Here is a 16,100-nt window from a genome sequence, read left to right on the forward strand (position 1 = left end):
AATGGATCAGCTTGAACTGCCCTGCCAACTTGGAGGCAATGGTCTTGCCTTTCTTAAATCTTGTCTTTTAAGCTATTGCTACGGCTATTGATTATTCTAATAATTATTATAATTTTTAAAATTCTCAATCTGTTTTCAGTTGTGTTTGTTAGTTGCCTTGAATGCTATTTTTAATGGGAAAAGAAGAATAGAAGTGTAACATGTATTTATGTTGGCCTGAATAGGAACATTAGTCCAAGCTAGAGCAAACCCACTGAATCATTTATTGGGTGGTAAGTCAATATTTATATGCTTTTCTTTGAACTAACAATTGGATTTAGGCCATCGTTTTGAAAAGGAGAACTATCTCAAAAGAAAAAGAAGAGATGTGTGTTTGTTTCATGTTTATGGATAAAGTGAAATATAAAAACAATGCATGTGTAAATAACACAGGCTGGGCTAAGCACAACGGGCTAAATTGCCAGCTGCAGAAAAATCCTGCTGATTGAAAGGTTGGCAGTTCGATCCCGGGTCAGGGTGAGCACCCGCTGTTAGCCCCAGCTCCCTGCCCACCTAGCAGATCAAAAGTAGAAATGTGAGTAGATACATAGGTACTGCTTTTAGCGGGGAGGCAATAAAAGCACCCTTAAGGACATCAATAGGGAGGATGTCTGAGGACAACAAAGCTCCTCGGCATGGAAAATGGAGTGCCAGAAACCCCTCATGGCCAGAGTTGAGCACAGTTTCCAAGATGCCAGAAATAAGATGAGAAATGGCTTTACCTCTGTCTGTACATTGTCTGTTCTTGTTAATTGTATAACTAAATTGAATGCTTGATGTATGTATGTTCTATAATCCGCCCTGAGTCCCCTTGGGGAGATAGAGCAGGATATAAATAAAGTATATTATTATTATTATTATTATTATTATTATTATTATTATTATTATTATTATTAGAGCCCTTTCCTTTGAATAGTCACTCTGGTTCTTTAGGGAATCCATAGCTTAAAGGTAAAGGTAAAGGTTTCCACTTGACATTAAGTCTAGTTGTTGTTGTCCGTAGATGCCTCCAAGGTCATGTGACCGGCATGACTGCATGGAGCGTCATTACCTTCCCACCAGAGCGGTACCTATTGATCTACTCACATTCGCATGTTTCTGAACTGCTAGGTTGGCAGAAGCTGGGGCTAATAGTGGGAGCTCACCCCACTCCTTGGCTGCAAACTGCCAACCTTTCAATCAGCAAGTTCATCAGCTCAGAGGTTTAACCCACTACACCACTGGGGCTCCATTCTTAGCTTAGCTCTGCAGTTAAATCAGATATGAAATTTGCAATGTGAACTTCTATTGTTTTGGACTGGCTGTTGTAAAGGTATGAACAGCTTGTTCTTGTTGCTTCCTGTCCTTAATTGATCTGACTGTCCTGTCTCTTCATTCAAGATGCAACATCCAAGGGTTTCTTCAACAGCTTGTACATTCCTGGTTAGTTCACAGGGTTCCACAGATTCCATCAATGCAGCTTATGTGCCGATATTATCTACACAATTCTTTCCTTCCTCATTACCAAGAAGCTTGGTACATATTCATCACACTTGTGGATGGATAAATAACAAAACTAGATTTGAACACATCTACAGAACACGAAGCCTACAGTCTGGTTTTAGGGAACATAGCAGAAAACAATGCGAGTCTACTATTATTGCTAATGGCTATGGTAATATTTATTCAAAATCAATCAAATGCTGTTCCTGGGCAAATGTGAATAGTGTGATTGAACAGAGGTGAGGTTAACCCTTTTTACGTGTTGCTCTTGAATCCAAGGCTATGTTTATATCCCGCCATGGGGAATACAGGGTTATTAGAAAGCACTGTTACAACAGCTCTATGATCTGGATTAGCCTGAAAGAGCATATGGTTTGCAAATGAGCAAATGTACATAAAGCTTTGAGAGGCACCAAGTATCTCGTAAGCAAAGGATAATAGCCAAAGATTTAGGGGAATGTGTGTGATGAAATCGTATTTTTTCTTTTAGAAATAATTGCAGCACTCAGTTATAATCTGACACCTAAATTAGATAGAAGGAAGCCACATTTATTGCAGATTCAAGAGACCTAAACAATGGAACAAAGCTGTGTGTGTGTGTGTTTTCCCTAAGAAGCCAAGCTCTTACCATGTACCCATGTTGTCAGGGTGCTGAGTGCTGGAGAGCTGTGATCGCATGTTTGAATTGAGCCAGATGAGGAACAGAAAGAGGATGGGAAGCCATGAAGTCTGGGAGAGGCAAATTATTTACATAGATTTTCTTAAAAGAGGGGGGGGGACCCTGCCTAATTTATGATGTGCTTTTCCCAGCTGAAGCTGCCACCAGCTCCTCCTCCTTATCCATAGGATGAAAGTCAGAAGCATTCGTTCACATTGGGAATGTATGTAGGCACACAACAGGAGTCTGTTTTGCCATATGTTTCACAGAAAGGCAGAAGCCTGGCAAAGACTTCAAGGTGATACACAAGTTTCTTTACATCCAGGAAAGGATATTTGTTTTCTGGTTTTACAAAATAAGGATTAAGGTGAGCAAAAGATGGTCTCCTGATGCCATTGAGGTGCAGTTCTTATCACCCCTCACCATTGACTCTGCCCCCTTCCAAACAGCTGTATAAAATACACATGGAACTGGGTTATATGGCAGTGTAGGCTCCAATAATCCAGTTCAAAGCAGATATTGTGTGTTATCTGCCTTGATATTCTGGGTTATATGGCTGTGTGGAAGGGCCCTATGACTTCATAGTTCAACAGCAGTTCGACATAATCTAGGACACCATACATTCACATATGTTTCATGCAATCTTTTTCTACTTTCTCTTTAATTTGTTGGGTGTCATTCATGGACTACACATGTCTCCAGCCCCCAATGAGTAGCTAGACTAGAAAATAGGATTAGAATGAGAGATTCCTTTCCCCATGTTCCTCTGCATGTTATCCTTGTCCCAGAAGGGCTTATGTTTCTTCTCTTCCTTCTTGACCACTATCTGTTCCCCCTTTGTTGATGTAGCAGGGTGATCTCTTGAGGGATAAAGTAACTTCCTCTCTAAAGGTTTTTGGATTGCCCCTAGGCTCTGGCCATGTGGTCAGCCTCCATTGCTTCCTTCTTCTGCCTTTGTCTCCTCCAGTGAGGACGCATCTTGCCATTCTCCAGGAAAGATGTAGCTGCATGGAATTTTTTAATTGATATTTTATTTTTTATCCTCCTTAGAATACGAGATTTAGAAAGTTAGTTAGCTCCAAGAACTTTCCTATCCAGAATGTATTTCTTTTACTTCAATAAATACTTTTGAACTCATATTTGGGCTCAGCAATCCTGTGCCATCCTAAGGAACAAAAGTTTATTGCAGCTCACCACATGTAAGTTTCTGCTGTTTATGAAGTATGTTTCTAGCACTCTGCTATATTTTTGGTGGAATCACCCCAAGAGAGGATGATTCCTAACAAAATTAAACCTCACACATTGCTCATTGCAAGGTTTGTTTTGTTTTGTTTCAGCTTTGCTATACTGGGGGCTGTCCTTGTGTCCCCTTGTGGGACAAAACACAAAGTACATCACAGGTTGTTTTTCTTTTATCAGAAGGATTCATCAACCAGAACTTCTTTCCTAGGGTCCTTCCACACAGCCATATAACCCAGAATGTCAAGGCAGAATAACCCACAATATCTGCTTTGAACAGGAATTTCTGAGTCCACACTGCCATATATCCCAGTTCAAAGCAGATAATGTGGGATTTTATTCAGCTTCATGGTTCAAGAAAAGGAGTCTTTTGCAATTACTTCTTATTTTTGGAAGGCTACAAGTACCATATATAACACATGTATAAGTCATGTGCTGGTTTGGGGGCCAAAATTATGGATGTTAATATGACCTGTGGAAAAGTGAAAAATTATTCCACAGAGCAAGAAAAATACTTGTGCTACCTCACGCAGCCAGCTGTCTCTGACATCTGGTAAAATAACAAAAGTAAGAGCTAAGTTAGATCCTTTGAATCTCTTTGTCATCTCTTTTTCTCTGTGTAATGTTTCATTATTTATTGCAAATTCAAAATTAGCATGATACAGCCAGACACTACTACCGCCATTCACATTTTAACTAGAACAGGGTTACAGTAAATGAGTTTGCAAGTGACCCAATGTGCTGAGTCAAATGTGAGTTTCCATCTAGAGTTGTAGTCCAGCGCTCAATTACATTATTCTATCAGATCCATAGGATTTGCTGAAGTGGTTCAGTAGCTAATTCAAAGTCTATTCAAACAAAGACTAAGTAATTGGATTTAGACTGGAGTGGACAACTGCATAGGTTCAGAAAATGCCTTCTTCTGTGCTGGATGCCACCTTTCTCAAAATAGAAATGACATTTTAGTTTGTCTCAGCACTGAAATTACCCTATGACACAAATCAAATGTGCACCCGAATGTTAGTAATTTAGCCAAAAAAGGTGAGCATCAAGATTTGAGTAAATAGGGTCACTCTTTCAAGCTGTGAAAAGCTGGCATCTACTAAGAAGCTGTTGGACAGTGGAAGATGTTGTCTGGGAGTGTGGTGGAATCTCCTCTGGGATTTTTACACAGAGGCTGAACGGCCATCTGTCAGGGTTGCTTTGATTATGTGTTCCTGCATGGCTGCATGGGGTTGGATTGGATTTTTTATCATGTCAGGAGTGACTTGAGAACATACTACAAGTCACTTTTGGTGTGAGATAATTGGCCATCTACAGAGATTCGAACCGGCAACCTTCAGGTCAGCAACCCAGCCTTCAAGTCAGCAGTTCAGCCAGCAGAAGGCTTTAACCTTGGTTGGATTGGATGGCCATTGGGGATTCATAGAATCATAGAATCATCGAGTTGGAAGAGACCTCATGGGCCATCCAGTCCAAACCCCTGCCAAGAAGCAGGAAAATCGTGTTTAAAGCACCCTCGACAGATGGCCATCCAGCCTCTGTTTAAAAGCCTCCAAAGAAGGAGCTTCCACCACAGTCCAGGGGGAGAGAGTTCCACTGCCGAACAGCCCTCACAGTCAGGAAGTTCTTCCTAATGTTCAGGTGGAATCTCCTTTCCTGTAGTTTGAAGCCATTGTTCCGCATCCTAATCTGCAGGGCAGCAGAAAGCAAGCTTGCTCCCTCCTCCCTATGACATCCCCTCACATATTTATACATGGCTATCATGTCTCCTCTCAGCCTTCTCTTCTGCAGGCTAAACATGCCCAGCTCTTTAAGCCACTCCTCATAGGGCTTGTTTTCCAGACCCCTGATCATTTTAGTCGCCCTCTTCTGGACACATTCCAGCTTGTCAACATCTCACTTAAATCGCATAGTATTCCAGGTGTGGTCTGACCAAAGCGGAATAGAGGGGGAGCATGACTTCCCTGGATCTAGACACTATACTCCTATTGATGCAGGCCAAAATCCCATTGGCTTTTTTAGCTGCCGTATGACATTGATGATTCATGTTTAATTTGTCAATGAGGACTCCAAGATATTTTTCACACGTACTTCTGTCGAACCAGGCATCCCCCATTCTGTATGTTTTAATTTCATTTTTTTTCTGCGTAAGTGGAGTATCTTGCATTTGTCCCTGTTGAACTTCAGTTTGTTAGTTTCGGCCCATCTCTCTAATTTGTTAAGATTGTTTCGGATTCTGTTCCTGTCTTCTGGAGTATTGGCTATCCCTCCCAATTTGGTGTGGTCTGCAAACTTGATCATGCCTTCTAACCATCTAAGTCATTAATAAAGATGTTGAACAGAACTGGCACTCCACTTGTGACTTTTTTCCAGACTGAAGAAGACGCATTGGTGAGCACCCTTTAGGTTCATTCACTTATCCAATTGCAGATCCACCTAACCATCGTTTTGCCAAGCCCACATTTGACTAGTTTGTTTGCCAGAAGATCAAGGGGGAATCTTGTTGAAGGCCTTACTGAAATCCAGATACACTACATCCACAGTCACAACGTTCCCTGCATGACCCAACTTGTAACTCTATGAAAAAAAGAGATCAAATTAGTCTGGCATGACTTGTTTTTGATAAATCCATGTTGACTATTAGCGATGACCACACTTCCTTGACCAGAGTGTGATTGTTTGGGTCATTCTTTTTTCCCTTCTTGAAGATAGGGACCACATTTGCTCTCCTCCAATCTGCTGGGACTTCTTCCTTTCTCCAAGAACTCCCAAAGATGATTGCCAGTGGTTCTGAAACAACTTCCGCTAGTTCCTTCAATACTCTTGGATGTAGTTGATCAGGCCCTGGGGACTTGAATTTGTTTAGAGTGGCCAGGTATTCCTGGATGACTTGTATCTCTATTTGCAGTTGGATTTCAGCTAATCCTTCATCCATTCCATGATGCTGAGTTGAGGGTGGATTTCGTTTTTTGCGAGAAGACTGAGGCAAAGAAGGCATTAAGTAGTTCTGCCTTTTCCCTATCCCTTGTCATCATCACCCATATTCTCTTCGCAGATGCCCTATCGCCTCCTTGATCCTCTCACTGTATAATTCCATTATTCGGATGAATGTCCACAGATATCTCTTGTGAAGAAAGTGAGTTGGATTCCCTTCCTATTACCAGCGAGGGCATTCTTTCGCTCCTTCTGGTCCATCGGGGGCATTCAATTCTCCTTCCCTCTCTTTCTCCCCCGCAAAAATCTCTCTGCTGGTATTTGGAGCGACGCTCATTTCCATTGGGAGGATCTGTCAACAGCTTCTGGAAGCAGCGGATTCGTCTTCATTAGGGCGCCGGCAGTGATCTGTCATTCTGGGAAGGAGAAGCCCTTTGGTTGGGGATGATGGGGCGGGAGGTTATTTGCGGGCCAAAAGGAGGCTGGGAAAGGGAGCGAGGGAGATGTCGGGGTCGAGCCACTACAGGATGTCTCACAGGTTTCCCCAAAAGTTCAACACATTTGGGGAAACCCCTTCTTTGCAGCACTCGTGGCCGATTCGTTTCTGTGCGGCTTGTTTCTCAAAGTCCAAAGTTGGCCAAGGGCAGCCGCGCCGTTAACACCTCCGCCGAACCTTTCCCACTCGTGACGTTATCCGGCGGGCCAATCCGAAGTGATTATGGCGCGATTGCCCTCCAAATCGCTCTCCGGAGAGCCCCTGCGTGGCTTTGGAGCGGGCAACCTCTGGCAGGATGCAGCCCGGCTCTTCGCCAGAGGGTAATAAGGCTTTCGCTGTTTGCAAACCTCCCCGCTTTGCCTCCAAATACCGGCAGGTGGCGCTAGAGTACAACACCCCTCCGCCCCTATTAATCAGAGCGAGGGAGCCGGGTGCAGCCTCAAACCAGATCCAACAATAACAGTTCCTCCTCAATCTAACGCTCTAACTACTACCCCCTGCTATCAAATCCATAGTGGGTAAACCTCTGATCCATATCTCCTCAAATCGGGATTAAGAATTGGATTTGGCTGAGGGTGACCAATGTATTCGTTCAGAAAGTGGCAAGTATTGTCCCTGCGGGCTGTAATTTCTTTTCTCAAAACTGAAATGAAATGGGTTGCTGTGATTTTTCCAGGCTGTATGGCCATGTTCCAGAAACATTCCCTCCTGACGTTTCGCCCACATCTATGGCAGGCATCCTCAGAAGTTATGAGGTCTGTTGGAAACTAGGCAAGTGGGGTTTATATATACAGTAGAGTCTCACTTATCTAACATAAACGGGCCAGCAGAATGTTGGATAAGCAAATATGTTGGATAATAAGGAGGGATTAAGGAAAAGCCTATTAAACATCAAATTAGGTTATGATTTTACAAATTAAGCACCAAAACATCATGTTATGCAACAAATTTGACAGAAAAATTAGTTCAATACACAGTAATGCTATGTAGTAATTACTGTATTTACAAATTTAGCACCAAAATATCATGATGTATTGAAAACATTGACTACAAAAATGCGTTGGATAATCCAGAACGTTGGATAAGCGAGTGTTGGATAAGTGAGACTCTACTGTATGTGGAAATGTGCAGGGTGAGAGAAAGAACTCTTGTCGGCTGGAGGAAAGTGTGAATGGTGCAATTAACTACCTTGATTGGCATTGAAAAGCCTTGCAGCTTCAAAACCTGGCTGCTTCCTGCCTGGGGGAATCCTTTGTTGGGAGGTGTCAACTGGCCCTGATAGTTTCCTGTCGGGAATTCCCCTGTCTTCCGAGTGTTGTTCTTTATTGACTATCTAACTCAGCCCGGAAAACTCACAGCAACCCAGTGATTCCAGCCACGAAAGTCATCCACAACACAGAAATGAAATGACCATTTCCAGCATAGGCAGTGCCCAAGGTTCTGCAGGTTGGTTCTTAAATTGAATTTATATGTTAGTCGCAACAAGTACATTTTAACTGTAACTCCAGCCCCCCCCCCCCCCCCACACACACACAGAGTTGGAAAACTAAGCAAGTAGGGTTTATATATCTGTGGAATGTCCAGGGTGGGATAAAAAACTCCTTATCTGCCCGAGGCATGCATTAATGTTGTAATTGACCATCTTGATTATCACTCAATGGCCTTTCAGCTTCAAAACCTGGCTGCTTCCTGCCTGGGGGTATCCTTTGTTGGGAGGTGTTAGCTGGCCCTAGTTGTTTCATACCTGGAATTCCTGGGTTTTTTAAAGTGTTGTTCTTTGTTTACTGTCCTGATTTTAGAGTTTTCTTTTTTTTAAAATACTGGTAGCCAGGTTTTGTTCATTTTCATGGTTTCCTCCTTTCTGTCGAAATGGTCTACATGCTTGTGGATTTCCGTGGCTTCTCTGTGTAGTCTGACATGGTGGTTGTTAGGATGGTCCAGCATTTCTACGTTATCCCAGGCAAAATTAAATTAAATCCTAACAACAAAAGACCTTTGATTTAGGCCAGGGCAAAAAGGCACACATGTACCAAGCTGAATTTCAGTGTCTAATAGTCAGTAACAAGCTAGTTTGAGAGTCTGAAAAGATTTGCAATGAAGGCTTCAGAACAGAGAGAAGCAAAACCAGAAGGAGGAGAAAGAAGAGGGGAGGAATGAGGAGGAAGAGGAGGAAGAGGAGGAAAAAGAGGAAGAAGGGAGGGCGAGAGGGAGGGAAGAGGAACTATCATCATCATCACCCTCGTCATCCAGACTTGGGCTGAGACTGGGCTCCTCTGGGAAAGGAAATCGGCTACTCTTCCTGTGATGATAATAACAAGCGCTCTGGGAGCAACTTCAAACTGATGAAATGCCGGGATGAAATCGCCACAGATAGGATCGCAGCAGCACAATGACAGGAAGTGACAGCATTTGGGGGCCATGCCGCCTTGTCCCGTGGATATCTCACCGATTCTTACATTCTTGGATGGGATTCCGAGGGAACAAAACAACAGTCTGCCATTTTTGGCAGGCGGGGAGGGGGATTTTCAGAGCACACTAACAGCAACAACAATCGTGTGTGTCACCTGGTTTTCCTAGTTCCTTCCTCCGGAATGTGATATTCTTTGAAGGTCTCCCATCCAAGTACAGATCAGGGTCTGACCCTGCTTAGCAGACATTATTTTTGTTGCTTTTAGAATATTTAAGATACTTGACAACAACAACAACAACAACACCATGATGGGTTGCTCTGCGTTTTCCGGGCTGTGTGGACATGTTCCAGAAGCATTCTCTCCTGACGTTTTGCCCACATCTATGGCAGTCACCCTCAGAGATTACGCAGTATTGGAAACTCGGCAAGTGGGGTTTATATATCTGTGGAATGTTCAGGGTGGGAGAAAAAACACTTGTCGGCCAGAGGCAAGTGTGAATGTTGCAAGTGGCCAGCTTAATTAGCACGGAATAGCCTGGCAGCTTCAAAGCCTGGCTGTTTTCTGACTGGGGGAATCCTTTGTTGCCATAGCAGGTCACTTGATGAACCAACCTGAACACAGCATATTATTTGAGAACACTGAAATGCTGGACCACTCTAACAACCACCATGTCAGACTAAACAGAGAAGCCACTGAAATCCACAAGCATGTGGACAATTTCAACAGAATGGAGGAAACCATGAAAATGAACAAAATCTGGCTTCCAGTATTTAAAAAACCTTCTAAAATCTGGATAGCAAACAAAGCACAATACTCAGAAGACAGAGAAATTCCAGACATGAAACCATCAGGGCCAGTTAACACCTCCCAATAAAGCATTCCCCCCAAGGCAGGAATCAGCCAGGCTTTGAAGCTGCAAGGCTTTTCAATCCTAATCAAGGTGATTAATTGCAACATTCACACTTACCTCCAACAGACAAGAGTTCTTTCTCCCACCCTGGACCTTCCACAGAGATATAAACCTCCCTTGCCTGGGTTCCAATATACCTCACAACCGCTGAGGATGTTTGCCATAGATGTGGGCGAAACGTCAGGAGAGAATGCTTCTGGAATATTGCCATACAGCCCGGAAAACTCATAGCAACCCAGTGATTCCAACTAGGAAAGCCTTCGACAACACATTTTGTTTGCTTCATTTGCTGGATGCTAATTCTTTAAAGCTGTGGAAGGAAAATCTTGTTCAATTCGTTGCTCTATTGAAAGGTTTTCTCTCAATGTTTACAATAATGTTCTCCTTTGGACCAGTTCTTTGTAAATCCCATTCAGTTACCGGTAATTCGATTCCAGATTAAGAAAAGGCTAAAGACATTGTAAAACTACAACTCCCATGATTCCATAACATTGAGCTATGACAGTTAATGTGCTGTTGAACTGCATTAAGATAGAAAACAGCAATTTAAGCATTTTCTCCTTGTTGAGTGAAAAAAGGGCTACAAATAAAAATAATGAAGGCTTTCATGGCCGGAACCACTGGGTTGTTGCGCACTTTCCGGGCTATATGGCCATATTCCAGAAGCATCCTCTCCTGACGTTTCGCCCACATCTGTGGCAGGCATCCTCAGAGCTTGTGATCCTCGGAGAATGCTTCTGGGATATAGCCATTCAATCCGAAAAATGCACAACAACCCAAAAATAATAAAGATAAGAATAAAGATAAGAATAACAATAATTCGTTACTTTTAATTCACATCTATTTTGAAGGATTTATTCCCAACCAAATGAGTGAAATAGGCACTTTAGTTTCGAATGGAAATCGCTTTTTTAAACAGAGAGATTAATACTTGATTGCTACGGGCTTCTCCCAATCTGAATTTGGTTACAGTTCAGAATGACAGCAATCTGAATACAACACTTTAATGATGTCCTCTCTTAAAAGATAGTTTCCCCCTAAAATAAACCATAGCATCAGATAAACCAGAGCATCAATCGATTAACACCGCCATAATAATGAAACTGCATTATAATGATCAGTGTAGACTCATATAATGCAATTTTGCTGTATTGAGCTGTATTATATGAATCTACACTGACCACAGAATGCAGCTCAATGCAGTCAATCTGCATTATGAAACTCCATTATATAGATCCGGTCTTTGGCTGCCATGTAATGTCGTTTGAACTGCAAAATAGTGTAGATCCAGCCATAATCTCACACTAGAAGGACTGAATGCACACATAAACGTCACACAATGTAAGAGGGATAAGTTAATCAGTTGGAAAGTCTATCAAACTCAAATGGATATGAGAAATTCGCTGCGGAAACAAAGCTCACTAAATTCTTCTGGATTTCTAAAATAACCCTTCTTCCCCAACATATCTTGCGAGACATCTCTAGGTATCTGCACTGTAGAATTAATGCAGTTCGGCACCAGTGTAACTGCTGAATGCTGTGGAATGATGGGAGTAACTCGTCGTTTGGTGAGACACCAGCATCCTTTGGCAGAGAAGGTTAAAGACTTGGTAAAACTACAGCTCCCAGGATACTTAAGCATTCAGCCATGGCAGTGAAAGTGGTGTCAAACTCCATTCATTCTACAATTCTAGAAAAAGGAGGGATTAGCCTTGAGCTCTTTTTTTTTCGTGTCAGGAGCAACCTGGGTTGCTTCTGGAGTGAGAGAATTGGCCGTCTGCAAGGACGTTGCCCAGGGAACGCCCAGATGTTTTTGATGTTTTACCATCCTTGTGGGAGGCTTCTCTCATGTCCCTGCATGGAGCTGGAGCTGATAGAGGGAGCTCATCCGATTCGAACTTGGCAGCCTTCAGGTCAGCAACCCAACCTTCAAGTCACAAGGCTTTTATCCCCTAGGCCACCGGAGGTTCCACAGCCTTGGGCGGACTTCCTAGTTTTGGATCTCAGGGCCCTTCCACACAGCCATATAACCCGGAATATCAAGGCAGGAAATCGCACAATATCTGCTTTGAACTGGATGGTGGCCCTTTCACACAGCCCTATATCAGGGCAGACAATCTCACATTATCAAGGCAGAAAATATCAATATTATGGCAGAAAATCACACATTATGAGTGTGGACGAAGATAACCCAGTTCAAATAACAAATTGTGGGATTTTCTGCCGGATATTCTGGGATATAGGGTTGTGTGGAAGGGCCCCAAGTCCACACTACCATATATTCCAGTTCAAAGCAGATATTGTGGGATTTCCTGCCTTGATATTCTGGGTGATAGGGGGCTTTTCCACACAGCCCTATAACCCAGAATATCAAGACAGAAAATTCCACAGTATCTGCTTTGAACTGAGTCCACACTGCCATATATTCCAGTTCAAAGCAGATAATGTAGGATTTTATTCATCTGTGTGGAAGGGGCCATGGCTGTGTGGAAGAGCCTATATCCCAGGATCTGATCCCTGGTTATCTGCTTCGAAATGGATTATATGAGTTCACATTGCCAGATAATCTGGGATCAGATCCTGGGATTTAGGGCACTGTGCATCCAGCCTATATTGAAAAATGAATGCCATTTGACACCACTTTAACTGTCATGATCCACTGCTATGGAATCCTGGGATTTGTAATTTCACAAGCTCTTTGAACCAAAGAGTGCTGGTGCCTCACCAAACTACAACTGCCAGTATTCCGTAGCCTTGGGACTCCGTTGAAACTGTCATCTATCTAATGCAGCTTCAGAATGCAGTGGAGTATATGAGATCTCCACAGGATGCAGTACAATTGCATTCTGAATGTGTAGCTCAAGCAGAGCCCAAATGCATTCATGCTAACAGTGGTTCCCGACCTTTGGGTCTCCAGGTGTTTTGGACTTCAACTCCCACAGTTCCTAACAGCTGGTAAACTGACTGGGATTTCTGGGAGTTGTAGGGCAAAACTCCTAGGGACCCACAGATTGAGAACCACTACTATAAGGTGTACTGTATCTGTATTCTAGGATCCACCGAATCCTTTGGGAGCCTACTTCCTAGTAAACAGAGGGAAGGGTGGCAGACACTTACCTTCCCTGGTGTCCTCTATGTCCAGGGGGTGATGTGGTTCCTGCTTGTCTGTTGTGAAAACCATTCTGGGGTTTGATTCCGCTTAGACCGAACCGAATCGCCCGGATTTGCCCCTTCCCCACCAACCTTTTTGCCTTGTTGTAGGGCCCTCCTCGTCCTCCTCGCATGAGGTTTAAGGCGCAAGGCGAGCTAAGCCGAGGATGGGAGTGAAACGTCTTTTCCAACAGAGAGGAGTGAGCTGATTTTAGGGAGGCTTTTCTTTCCCATCCTTCTCTCCTGGAGAAAAAAAGGCTTTTGGGTTGGCTGGGAAACTCCATCAGCCCCACAGCAGCGCCGGAGTCTGGGGTCTGTCACTGTTGACAGCAACCTGGATTGGAAGGAGCCACCCAAAGAAAGGCAGCATGGGCTTTGGGACACCCCCCTCCCCACAGCCCCCTCCTTCCTTTTCCTAATAGAGGTGGGGGTTGCTCACAGAGCCTGGCTGGGAAAGGCTCAAAAATGTACACACAAGGAAACCAAGGCCATTCATTTCTCCCTCTAACAACCTCCAAAGCCTCACACTATTTGTTGATATATATTTGTTGACCAATATGATTTGCCAGTTTGACTGTACCTCTTTGGTGTAGAAGAGGTTATAGACTTGTGATTGTACTGAGCATGTTCAGACTCAGGACTCCATTTTGAAGTCAGGCAGGCTCCCTCCCTCCTATCCTTCTGTAGGAAGGTTAAAACTTGGTTGTGGAGCCAGGCTTTCGAATAAGAATCAGTAGCATTAATTACTATTATGTACGCTGAAACTCAATTGACAGACCCAGTCTTTTAAACTTGAACACACCTATCTGTATTTTATAATGCATTTTATGTAAGTTAATTTTTAACTAATTTATAGTGTATTGTACAGGTTTTATATGTGTGTTTTATTGTAAGCCGCCCTGAGTCCCCTGTTGGGTGAGAAGGGCGGGATATAAATGTTGTAATAAATAAATAATAAAATAAATTTTGTATTTAGTTTTTGCATTAGACCTCAGTGGAGGTGGGTGCAGGTTGTGCAGGACCACAGCCAGAAAAAAATGGGGGGGGGGGTTGAATTTTTTAAAGCGAATCATGAAGAGTAGTTCCATAATGCAAAATAATTTCGAAATCAGGCTCCATCAAATACACTTCAGTGGACACTCATGGGGATTTGGTTAATCAGTTAAAATTCATGAGTAAACCAGGTTTTTTTAAACCTGAAAATGTTCAGGGGGGCGGGGTGGCTGACCTGAAGGTTGCCGGTTTGAATCCAACCCGGGAGAGCACGGATGAGCTTCCTCTATAAGCTCCAGCTCCATGCAAAGACACAAGAGAAGCCTCCCACAAAGATGGTAAAAACATCAAAATATCAGGGTGTCCCCCATTCTCTCACACCAGGAGAGTGCAGATGTACTCCAGTTCCATGCGGGGACATGAGAGAAGGCTCCCACAAGAATGGTAAAAACATCAAAACATCAGGGCGCCCCCTGGGCAACCTCCTTGCAAACAGCCAATTATCTCAAACCAGAAGGGACTTGCAGTTTCTCAAGTTGCTCCTGACACAAAACATGGAATAGTTTTTCTTTAGACCTTGGTGGAGGTGGATACATGTATGTTTATGGACTTTGGTCAGTACAAGGATACTAAAGACTATGGACTATTGATTAAGAATGATACCCTGTGTATTCAACACAGAGAGAACTACTTCCTATCTTTAACTGAATTTATGTAAATAAATCATGTGCCTTTATGGTGAATTAATACAAGATGTTTGTGAGTAAACAAGATATGTTATTTTTCAAAGTAGACTTTTTTTTATCTCTGAGTGTACATTTTAAATGAAGAGGTTTCAAGGGAGTGTATATGTTTTGGGAAATTACAATTGCAACTGCAACTTCAACTTCAAAGAAACAACCATTCTCTGCTAAACAAATATATATTTTGTAGTAACATATTTTTGTCCTTGGCAGTTCAAAGGTATGGTTCTTCAGTCTAACAGCTGAGTTACCTGTGTGTCATTACATGAATGCTTGTGAATATCACTTGTTCAAAGGGTTGACCCTTTCTTGACTAGTGGTTTTCAAAAGGTGGTCTCCACATGTTCATAGAGATTCACATTTGCCAAATGCATATGACATCATTTTTTTCCCTTTTCAGTAAGGTTATGATTGCCATTTATTTCCAAACGGATATCTGCCCAGAGACTGAATGCAGTTATTTCCAATATATCCCAGAGTATCTGGCAGTGTAGACTCATATAATCCAGTTCAAAGCAGATAATCTGGGATCAGATCTTGAGATATGGGGCAGTGTAGCTCCAGTCACAACAGTGAGTCCTGGGATTTGTAGCTTGGTAAGGCATTAACACTCTTTGGCAGAGAAAGCAAAGGATCTTGTAAAATTATAACTCCTGGAATTCCATAGCGTTAAGCCACAGCAATTAACAGTATGCAGCCATAGACTTACATCCTACTCTGTTATTTGGCTGAGACTGGATTTACATTGTTCTATGTCTCAGGATCTTATCCCAGATAATCTTTTTTCAACTGGGTTATAGAGTCTATACTGTAATATAATTCAGTTCAGTGCAGATAATCTGGATTTTATATGGCAGTGCAGATGGGGCCTAAAAGCAAGCCAGAATTTAGGACTTTTCACCTTTAATATTGTATTAAGGGTTCTGCAGAACACACAAATGCATGCTATATGCGCAGTTTTTGTGGCTCCAATAATAGTATGTGTTCCTAATAAAGATATTGTGCAACATTGGACTTTTTTAAAATAAAAAGGCAGGATTGT

Source organism: Anolis carolinensis, chromosome 5 (assembly GCF_035594765.1).
Source record: "Anolis carolinensis isolate JA03-04 chromosome 5, rAnoCar3.1.pri, whole genome shotgun sequence".
NCBI lineage: Eukaryota > Metazoa > Chordata > Lepidosauria > Squamata > Dactyloidae > Anolis > Anolis carolinensis.